The following is an 11,396-nucleotide window of genomic DNA, read 5'->3' on the forward strand; positions in this document are numbered from 1 at the left end:
ATTCCTGTTGTGATTTTGATTGAGATCACATGTGTAAAGAATATATATTTTTGTAAAATTAAAAAAAAATAATTTATTGTTGTTCTATTACAGTTGTCCCACTTTTCCACCCTTGCTCTCCCCCACCCCACCTGCCCCTGCTCCCACAGTCTATCCCTACCCTGTTGTCCTTGTCCATGAGTCATTCATACTAGTTCCTTGATTAGACCCTTCTCCTTCTTTCCCACATCTCCCTCTCTGGTCACTGTCAGTCTGTTCCCTGTTTCCATGCCTCTGGTTCTATTTTGCTTGTTTGTTTGTTTTGTTCCTGTATTAGGTGAGATCATATGGTGTTTGTCTTTGCTGCTGGCTTATTTCATTAAACATAATACTTTCCAGTTCCATCTATGTTGTCACAAAAAATAGGAGTTCCTTCTTCCTTTCTGCAGTGTAGTATTCCATTGTGTTAATATACCACAGGTTTTTGATCCACTCATCTACAGATGGGCACTTTGGATGTTCCCAGCACTTGGCTATTGTAAATAGTGCTGCTCTGGACATAGGGGTGCATAGGTTCTTTTGAACGGATGGTTGTTTTTTTTGTTTTTTTTTTTAATATGCTTTATTGTTTATGCTATTATAGTTGTCCCAATTTCTTTTCCCTTTGTTCCTCTCCACCCAGTGACCCCCTCCCTCAGGTTGTCCCCTACCTTAGTCCATGTCCATTGGTTGTGCATATAGTTCTTCTCAACATCTTCCTAGCTACTCCACTTCCTCCTACTATGCTTCTTAATTCCTGTACCATCTCCCTCCCTTTCCCCCCTTCCCCCTACCCACTGGCCTCCCCCCCAAATGTTCTCCATACCTATAATTCTTTTCCCACTCTTGTTGCCTACTTAGCCTGCCTTTGTTTCAGTTCCCTAGCTTCTGTTGTTGGTTGTGATATAGGTTTCATTTTAATGTTCATAGTTTTGATCCTCCTTCTCCTAAACAAGTCCATTTAACATTTCATATAACAGAGGTTTGGATCTGACGAACTCCTTCAGTTTTACTTTGTCCTGGAAGCACTTTCTCTGCCCTTCTATTCTGAATGACATCCTCACTGGATAGAGTAATCGTGGTTGTAGGTTTTTGCTTTTCATTACTTTGAATATTTCTTGCCAGTCCCTTCTTGCCTGCAGAGTTTCTTTTGAGAAATCAGCTGACAGTCTTATTGGGACCCCTTTGTATGTAATTCTCTTCTCTTTTGCTACTTTTAAGATTCTCTGTTTAGCCTAATTTTTGACATTTTGATTATAATCTGTCTTGGTGTGGTTCTTCCTGGGTCCAGTTTTTTTGAACTCTGTGATTCCTGGACCTGTAAGTGTATTTCCTTCCCCAAGTTAGGGAAGTTCTGCTTCATTATCTTTTCACATAATATTTCAGTTTCTAGTTCTTCTTCTTTATCTTCTGGCAGCCCTATAATTCTTGGATATTGGCTCCCTTATAGTTGTCTGATAACTTTCTGAGCCTCTCCTCACTTTCTTGCTTTCTGTTTCCTCTTTCTGCACTGGTTGACTGTTTGTTCCTTCCCTATGTTCTGATTTATTGATGTGATTCCTGGTTTGCTTGCCCTCACCACTAGTTTCACATGTGTTTTTGTTCATTTCAGCAGGACTAGCCTTCATTCCTTCCCCATCTTGTTTAAGATCTGCTGTTAGGTCTGTATGCATTTTTATAAGCAAAGCTCTGAACTGAGACTCAGAAAGATTTCCTATCTGTTGCTTTGTTAGATTAGATATTTGCTGTCTGGTCAGCTGCATCACTGGGATCTCTAACATGATCTGTGCCATTCTGACCATTTTGTGCTTACCTTTGCTTCCTAGGTGGGGCTTTCATACCTCCTATGCTATAGTGGGCAGAGCCCCATGCACTCATCACAGCCAGGTGACCTGTCTCACCACTCTGTGGTGTTTTCTGCAGGGGTGGGGGTCCAAGATGTTTTCCTGCCATTCACTCTCTGCTGAGAGAGCGGGAGCCTCCTCCTCCATTCCCACCCACTTCAGGCCTCACAGTCCAAGGCAATGGAGGTCTGTGTTCCCCAGCTTTGAAATCGCAAGCTCACAGGTCTGGTCTGCAGTCAGGGCTGCTCCCCAGGCACTTCTTGCCTCCCCCTAAATATGGGTGTCTGTGTTTACCACTGTCCTGCCTCCATTCCTGCTGCTGCCATGGACAGCACAGTTGAACTCTTCTCCCCAGCTTTACCCCTCCTACCTCTCCAGATGAGTACCACTTCTTTATAACTTCATATGTTGAACTTCCATTTATTTTCTGTAACTTCTTGTTATTTTTGGTTTTGCAGTAGTTGTATTCCTTCTTAGTTGTGGAGGGAGATGGAGCTTGTCAGTGTAGGCCTCCATCTTGGCTGGAAGGCTCTTGTGTTTTTTTGCTTCCATGTCCCAGGGAGAGCTGATGCTCCTACTACATTGTAGGGGTAGAGCCTTACGTATTCATCAGTAACGGGCGACCTGTTTCACAACATTGTGGCACTGTATGCGGGGGTGGGGTCTGAAGAGGAACAATGCCTCTTGCCCAACACATGCCCCTTTTCCAGGCACTTCTTCCACTTCCGCACTGAACTGGCGCCCCTCTAACTGCTGCCCTGGCCGTTGTTCCCAGAGTGGGTGCATCTGCAGATGTTCTAGGTCCGCGGGGGCCCTTTAAACATGTGGACTCTGCTGAGAGTCAGTTTCTGCTTCCATCCCAATCCCCACTGGTTTTCACAGTCAAAAGCAATGAGGCTTGATTTTCTCTGGTGCTGGGACAGTGAGCTGTGCGGTCTGGTGAGGGGCTGGGAATGCTCCCCAGGTGTCCCTCCTGATTTCTAAAAATGTGTAACTGTGCTTTCCACTGGCCTGCTGCTGTTTCCACTGCTGCCACCACCACACCGAGTCCTTTCTGCCCCAGCTCCGCCCCTCCTACCTGTCTGGATGAGTATTTCTTCTTTATATCTTTGTTTGCTGTACTTCCATGTAGTTTATTTTATGGAACTTCTGATTGTATCTAGTTTTGAGGTGGTTGTATTCCTTCTTATTTGTGGAGGGAGATGCAGTATGTCTGTCTACACCTCCATCTTGGCTGGAAGTCCCTGAATGGGTGTTTCAGGAATCTTTGGGTTTAATACTGGGGAATGCAACTTTTGTTGATTTAGATCTGACACTTGTTTTTGACTGGCTTTTGGCATCTAAATAAAAAAGTGATGCCAGTTTTTCTCTATTACGTCAACTTTTTAAGGTACAAGATACCATCCCTTTGTCCCAAAATTCATACAAAATGTACATACAAAGAAAAATAAAGAAAAAAATTACCTAAATATATTGTTTATTTAGAGTTATTTTATTCATATAAAAGCTGTATATTGTTACTGTAAGTCAAATTGTGTACATGTAGTAAAGTTCTGCTATTAAACATACATATTAAGGTATTTTATCTTTTCAAACGACAGGCTAGGAAATGCCAAAATGAGATATTCGAAATAGTTCTTCTTCAGTTGGCAAAGCTTTAACAAACTGCTTCATGAGATCCAGTTGTATGTGCAGAGGTGGGAATATAATGTTCTTTCTGTCAACAAGTGGCTCATGTAGAATGTTTGAATCACCAGGTTTGAGGTCAGATCTTGGAGGCCAATTTGGCTCCACCCAATGCTTCTCACAAGCTCTGCCATCTCACATACACAGAAAACAGGGATACTTGGTGTATCCATACTGCTGACCAAGAAGGAAGCAGACCATTTTAAGGTCAACACAGATGATCCAATTGTGCTTGTGATATTGCAACAGATCAGTGACTCTTTATGTCTTCATAATCTTCACAAAAACAAGCTGAATGGCCAATTGGAAACTACACCAAATAAATTGCCATTGTGGAAGAGGACACACTCAAGCTCTGCTTTGAGCTACTGATGAACAGTCACCATTCAGTTGCATTCTAGATTGAAATTCCCAATTCCGCCATTAAACCAGGTATGTTATGGCAATACACAAAGCCACCATCACTTAAAAAGTACTGCAGAAATGCACTTTCTCTTGATCAAAAGTAGGATACCTTTGCTCCTTTTTCAAGCAAGTTTTTCTCATGCTGTATTGATCCTAGGAGTTGTTAAGATTTTTTGGATAGTCCCAGATCTCATGCCAAAGCATTCAACTCATGTTGATCAAATCCCTTATAAACTGAGTCATCTTCAATTTCAAAATATTCATAATTGCTGTCACTTAGTTCTTCACCATACTCCTGGTTTTTGAAAGAGGGTAGTTCAATGAAAACCGGCATTGGGATTTCAGCTGGATGAAGCACTGGGTGTACAGCTGATGGTAGACTAGGATACTCTATTTTACATTTATTTTTCTTGTTATATCCTGACGTTTTCACTATGTAAAAGTAACAGTCACTTGAATGGTCTCTGGGCTCTTGCCAAACCATAAGTATACCAAGTGGCAATTTATCACGTGTTCCCTTCATCCACATCGGTAAACTCTCAGCACACTGCTTGCACACCTTGTGAGGGGCCCAAGACTTATCTTGATCACCAAGTTCATTTTAAAATATGTAAAATAGTCTTGCCTGACAAATGCACTGATGTTTGTTCTTTGACTGGGAATGGTGAAACTGCTACAGATATAACAAACAAAGCAGGGTTGTTTAGGCACTTATGATGAGAGATAGCAGAGGAAGACATGATCTGAAGGAAAGAAAATAAGTTTATATGTAAATAAAAAAATAAATTCTGATAATTCGGACAAGAACTCGGACTACACTTTCGAATATGATTCACCATATAGAGGCACACAACCTTCTGACTACGCTGTCTCATGTGTAATTGAATAGCCTTGGACAAGTATGAACCTGTCACTGGTCTCCAAGGTCATCCCCCACCCCTCCCCACTCGAGAGAGGTTTGTTCTCAACCAGTAGGAGAGCACTAGTGCTTCTCTTGATCCAGGTTCAATGCAGCCTAGAATGGTCACATTAAGATAAGCTGTACTGAAAAAACTTGATGTGATAAAACAAAACTAACTACAGTTTTGAAATCAGCATGCCTATTTAAGTCTAAAACAGCTGAAAAATTGAACTCAACAGGAATGTGTTAAAAATTGTTCCCCTGTGTAATCTTAGCAGTGGGATCACTGGATCAAAAGGCAGTTTCATTTTCAGTTTTTTGAGGAAATTCCATATTGTTTTCCATGATGGCTGCATCGGTCTGAATTCCCACCAACAGTACACTAGTATTCCCTTTTCTCCACATCCTTGCCAACACTTGTTGTTTGTTGATTTGTTAATGATGGTCTTTCTGACTGGTGTGAGATGGTATATCATTGTGGTCTTGATCTGCATCTACTGATGGCTGGTGATGTTGAGTATTCTTTCATATGCTATGGGCCCTCTCTATGATCTCCTTGGAGAAGTGTCTGTTCAGGTGCTTTGTCCATTTTCTAATTGGATTTTTTGTCTTCCTGGTGTTGAATTATATGAATTCCTTATATATTTTGGAGATCAAACCCTTGTCCAAAGTATCATTGGCAAGTATTTTCCAATATGGTTGCTTTCCTTTTCATCTTGTAAATGTTTTCTTTTGCTGAGCAGAATCTCTTTAGTTTGATGTAGTCCCATTTGTTTATTCTTTCCTTTATTTCCCTTGCTTTAGAGGATATATCACTGAAAACACTGCTGTGTGGGATATCTGAAATTTTCCTACCTATGTTTTCCTCTAGGACTTTTATGGTGTCACAGCTCACATTTAAGTTTTTTATCCATATTGACTTTATTCTGGTGTATGATGTAGTTGGCGGTCTAGTTTCATTTGTTTAAATGTTCCTGTTGTTTTCCCAGCACTATTTGTTGAAGAGGCTATTTTTACTCCATTTTATGCTCTTGCCCCCTTTGTCAAATATTAGTTGACCATAGATATCTGGGTTTATTTCTAGGCTTTCTTCTTTTCCATTAATCCATGTTTCTGTTCTCATGCCAGTACCAGACTGTTTTGATTTCAGTGGCCTTCTAATATACTGTAGTTTTATATCTGGTATTGTGATCTTTGTTTTTTTTTCCCCTCAAGATTGCCAAGGCTATTTGGGGGTGTTTTTGGTTCCATATAAACTTTTGAAGTATTTCTTCTAGGTCTGTGAAATATGCCATTGGTATTTTAATAAGAATTGCATTGAATCTATAGATTGCTTTGAGTAGTACAGACATTTTAATAATGTTAATTCTTCCAATCCATGAACATGGTATATGCTTCCATTTATTTGTGTCTTCTTCAATTTCTTTCTTCAGTGTTCTGTAGTTTTCTGAGTACAGATCTTTTATGTCCTTATTTAACTTTATTCCTAGATACTTTATTTTCATATTGCTATAGTAAGTGGGATTTTTTTCTGGTTTCTCTTTCAGATATTTCATTGCTGGTGTACAAAAATTCGTTTGCTTTTTGAATGTTAACTTTGTATTCCACTATTTTGCCAAAGTCACTTATTAGGTCAAGTAGTTTTTTGGTGGAGCCTATAGGGTTTCTATGTACACTATCATGTTGTTTGCAAACAATGACAGTTTTACTTTCTTCTTTCCATTTTGGATGCTTTATATTTCTTTTTCTTTTCTGATTGCTGTGGCTATAACTTTTAATACTATGTTGAATAAAAGTGGTGAAAGTGAACACACTTGTCTTGTTCCTCATTTTAGGGGAAACAGTTTTTAGTTTTTGCCTATTGAGTATGATGTTCGCTGTAGGTTTCTCATATATGGCCTTTATTATGTTGAAGTACGCTCCCTCTATTTCTACTTTGCTGAGCATTTGTGTCAAAAATGGGTGCTATACTTTATGAAATGCTTTTTCAGCATCTATTGATAGACCATTTGATTTTTGTCTTTCATTTTGTTTATGTGGTGTATTACATGTATTGATTTGTGAATATTATACCATCCTTGCATCTCTGAGGTCAATCCCATTGATCATAGTGTATGATCTTTTTAATGTGTTGCTGGATCCAGTTTGCCAATATTTTGTTGAGGATTTTAGTATGTGTGTTCATCAGCAATATTCGTCTGTAGTTTTCTTTCTTTGTTGTGTCTTTGCCTTGTTTTGGAATTAGGATAATACTAACCTTATAGAAAGTGTTTGGGAGTCTTCCCTCTTCTTGTATTTTTGGAATAGTTTGAGAAGGATAGAAATTAGCTCTTCCCTAAATGTTTGGTAAAATTAGCCTGTGTAACCGTCTTGTCTGGGACTTTTGTGTGCCTGGAGTGTTTTGATTTCTGCTTCAATTTCACTAGTTCTTATCAGTTTATTCAGGATTTCTACTTATTCTTCGTTCTGTTATGGTAGATTATATGTTTCCAGAAATTTGTCCATTTCACCCAGGTTGTCAAATTTCTTGGCATATAGTTTCTTGTTGTAATTTCTTACAATTCTTTTTATTTCTGTGGTATCAATTGTGACTTCTCCTCTTTCATTTCTGATTTTATTTATTTGGGTTCTCTCTCTTTTTCTTAATGAGTCTGGTTAAATAAAGGCTTGTTGATTTTGTTTATCTTTTCAAAGAACCAGCTCCTGGATTTATTGGTCCTTTGAATTGTTCTTTTAGTCTCTATGTCATTTAATTCTGCTCTAATGTTATTTCCTTCTTTGTACTCACTCTGAGTTTTGTTTATTGTTGTTTCTCTAGTTCCTGTAGATGTAGGGTTAGCTTGCTTATTTGAGATTTTTCTATTTTTTTAGGTAAGCCTGTATTGCTATGAACTTTTCTCTCAGGACTGCCTGTGCTGTGTCCCATAGGTTTTGGGTTGTTGTGGGTTCATTTTTACTTATTTCCAGAAACTTTTTGATTTCTTCCTTGATGCCATTGTTAACCCATCTATTTTTAGTAGCATGCTCTTTAGTCTCCATGAATTTGAATTATTTTGACTTTTCCCCTTGGCGTTGGTTTCTAGTTTCAAGCCATTGTGATCTGAGAGAACGCTTGATATAATTTCAAATTTCTTGAATTTTTTGAGGCTTATTTTATGTCCTACCACGTGGTCTGTCTTTGAAAATGTCCCGTGTGCATTTGAAAAGAATGTATATTTTGCTTCTTTGGCGTGAAATGTCCTGTATTTATCAATTAAGTCCATTTGATCTAGAGTGTTGTTAATGCCACAATATCCTTCTTGTTTCTTTGCTTGGCAGATCTATCTATGGTCAATAATGAGGTGTTAAAATCCCCTTTTATATGTGTGTTGTTGTAGATATCTTTCTTGAAGTCCTCCAAGATTTTCCTTATGTATTTGGGTGCTCCTATTTTGGGTGCATATACGTTTACAAGGGATATATCTTCTTGATGGATTTTTCCCTTAAGTATTATGAAGTGTCCTTCTTTGTTTCCTTTTATGGCCTTTGTTTTGAAATTTATTTTTTCTGATACAAGTATTACTACCTCAGCTTCCTTTTTCATGTCTGTTTGCTTGAAATATTTTTTCCATCCCTTCATTTTCAGTCTGTGTAAATATTTCTTTCTGAGGCGGGTCTCTTGTAGACAGAATATATGCAGGTCATGTTTTCTTATTCACTCGGCTATCCTATCTTTTGATAGAGTATTTACTCCATTTACATTTAAGGTTATTATAAATAGGCACTTATTTATTGCCATTTTTTCCTTTTGTATCTCTGTTCCTCTCTCTCTCTTTCTCTTTCTTCATCATCTGAAAGCAGTCCCTTTAGCATTTAGCATGTCTTGCAATGCAATTTTGTGGAGATATAGTCTTTTAGTCTTCTTTTGTCTGGGAACCTCCTTATTTCTTTTTCCATTTTGATTGAGGGCCTTGCTGGGTAGAGTAGTCCTGGTTACAGGCCTTTGCTTTTCATTACTTGGAATATTTCTTTTCATCACCTTCTGGCTTTAGTGTTTCTGTTGAGTAATCAGCTATTAGCCTTATTGGAGTTCCCTTATATGTTACTAGATGTTTCTCCCTAGCTGCCTTTAAGATTCTCTCTTCGTCTTTGAATTTGTCATTTTGATTATGCTGTGTCTTGGACTAGTCATCTTTGGGTTCATCTTCACTTGGACCCTTTGTTCTTCTTGAACTTGTGTGCCTTCTTCTGTCATCCAATTAGGGAAGTTTTCTGTCATTACTTTCTGACACAGGTTTTCTATCCCTTACTCCTCTTCTTCTCCTTCTGGTATCTCTATGATATGGATGTTATATTTTATGTTGTCCTGGAGCTCCCTTAAGCCCTCTTTGTTCTCTTTCAGTCCTTTTGTTTGTTTGTTTTTTGTTGTTGTTGCTGTGTCTGGGAATTTTTTATACCTCATCCTCCAGCTTGCTGATTTGATCCTCTGATTTTTCTAGCCTTCTTTAATTCATTCTACTGTGTTCTTCATTTCAGAAATTTTATTCTTAATTTTCTTCTGGCTCTTATTGATAGTTTCTATGTTCTTTTTCATGCTGGTGTAATTCACAGTAAGTTCCTTGTAGCTTCCCTGGGTACTCTGTCATTCTCATAGAGCTCATTGGGCATCCTTATGACAAGTATTTTGAACTCAATGTCTGATAGCTTGCTTTTATCTATTTCATTTAGCACTCTTTCTGAGTATTCTTTCTTTCCTTTTGGTTGGGGATTGTTTCTTTGTCTCCCCATTTTAAGTGCATTTTCTTGTTTGTTTCTGCTTCTTAGAATGATCTCTTTTGACTCCCTGTCTTCATGGTTGACATCATGTGGTAGGAGACCTGTGGAGTTCAGTGGTGTAGTCTCCTTGATTTCCTGAACTTGATGCTCTTGGGATACCCTTCATGTCATTTATGGTGGCTCTCTGTTGTGATTGGGTTTTGGTGGTTGTTGGGTTATTCTTTAGTGGGTCCTTCCCTCCAGCTAATTGACTGAGAGTCACTCTGCCCACCATGTCTTGTGTGCTCTTGGACAGGTGCTGCCAAATAAAAACCAAAGAGTGAGGAGCAATAATAAGCATAGCAAATAGGGACAAGGTGATAAGAGAAAGATAAATTACACTATAAATGAAAAAGAGAGGGAAAGGGCAGCATGAAGTAAGAAAGGGAAGCATATAGTATTAAGTTTAAATAGTAATAAAAATATATATATAATATATACATATATTATATATATATAATATATTATATATAATATACACATATATTATATATATGTAGTGAGATAGAAAACAAAACAAAAGAAGAAAAATAAAAGAAAAAAATTGGAACCAAATTGGAGAAAAGATCCACCAAGCACTATTGACAACCAATGAGCAAAGATTAACATAGGTGGGATGGAAATGAGGGGAAAAAGAAATAAGGAAAAACTTAAGAGGTATCTAGAGGAAAGGGAAGTGATTTTGTGATGATAGAGCTAGAAGGAATACTAAGAATGAGTTATAAAAACCAACCTAAGATAGGGAAAAATTCAAATTTAAAATGAAAATGAGAAAGGGCAGGAGGAAGGTAAAATGTATCAGGAGATGAGAATGGTAAAATTTGAGATTTGAAACACAAAAATACTGATGATCTAGAAATAAAAATGAAGAAATACAATAATAACCACTATATCCACAACCAATGAGCAAAGATTGATCAAGGCGGAGAGAGAACAAAGGTATTTTAAGAACAGGAAAAGGAATGTGAGATGACTAATGACAAGAAAAATGGTTTTGAGAGGCTGGATGGGGGAGAAATAGTAAGAGTGCAGAATGGAAACAAGTCATAGCAAGAGAGAAAATAAAATTTTAAACAAAAATAAGAAAAGGAAATAAAAGGTAAAATGGAATAAGAGGAGGCAGGAGAAAAATATGAGGTTTGAAATAAACTATAATATAAGAACTTGTGACAATATACACAAACGAAGTACAAGAAGTGAATATTAAAAAGCTGTGTAGGAGAGAAAACAAATCTTGAAGAGGATTGTGGTGGAATTTGTCTCAGTAGTATCTTGTGTTTACCACTTTCTTCTCCTTCTGTATCTGCCCCTGATGATGTCAGATGGTATCCTAGTCTGGCCATAGGCAACCTATTCAAGACTACCAGAGATCCAGTCTGTGGCTGTCTCCTTCAGTTGTTAATCTAGTCATTCTGTAATCAGCAGTCATGTGTAAGCACCACAAGGTGGGGCAGAGTAAATCCTGTAGTTGGGCTATTGCTTCCCCTCAGGCTGATGCCACTTGAAGGGGAGTGGTCTTCCTGAGCAAGATAGTTCCTGCAGTATGGGGGACGAGTCAATATGGGAATCTCATCAGCTGCTCCCTCCATTCTCTCCCCAAAGCCACCATTCCCAAACTGTCCTCAAGCATCTCTAGTCCACTTTGCCCTCTCTCTGGTGGAGCCCAGGGTAAGTGGGTGCAAATGAAATTTCGTGCATTGGCCCTTTAGAAGATCTCTGTGACTCCAGCTGTCTCTTAATAGCAGGAA

This window comes from Furipterus horrens, unplaced genomic scaffold (assembly GCF_987537825.1).
Source record: "Furipterus horrens unplaced genomic scaffold, mFurHor1.1.pri manual_scaffold_6, whole genome shotgun sequence".
NCBI classification, from domain to species: domain Eukaryota; kingdom Metazoa; phylum Chordata; class Mammalia; order Chiroptera; family Furipteridae; genus Furipterus; species Furipterus horrens.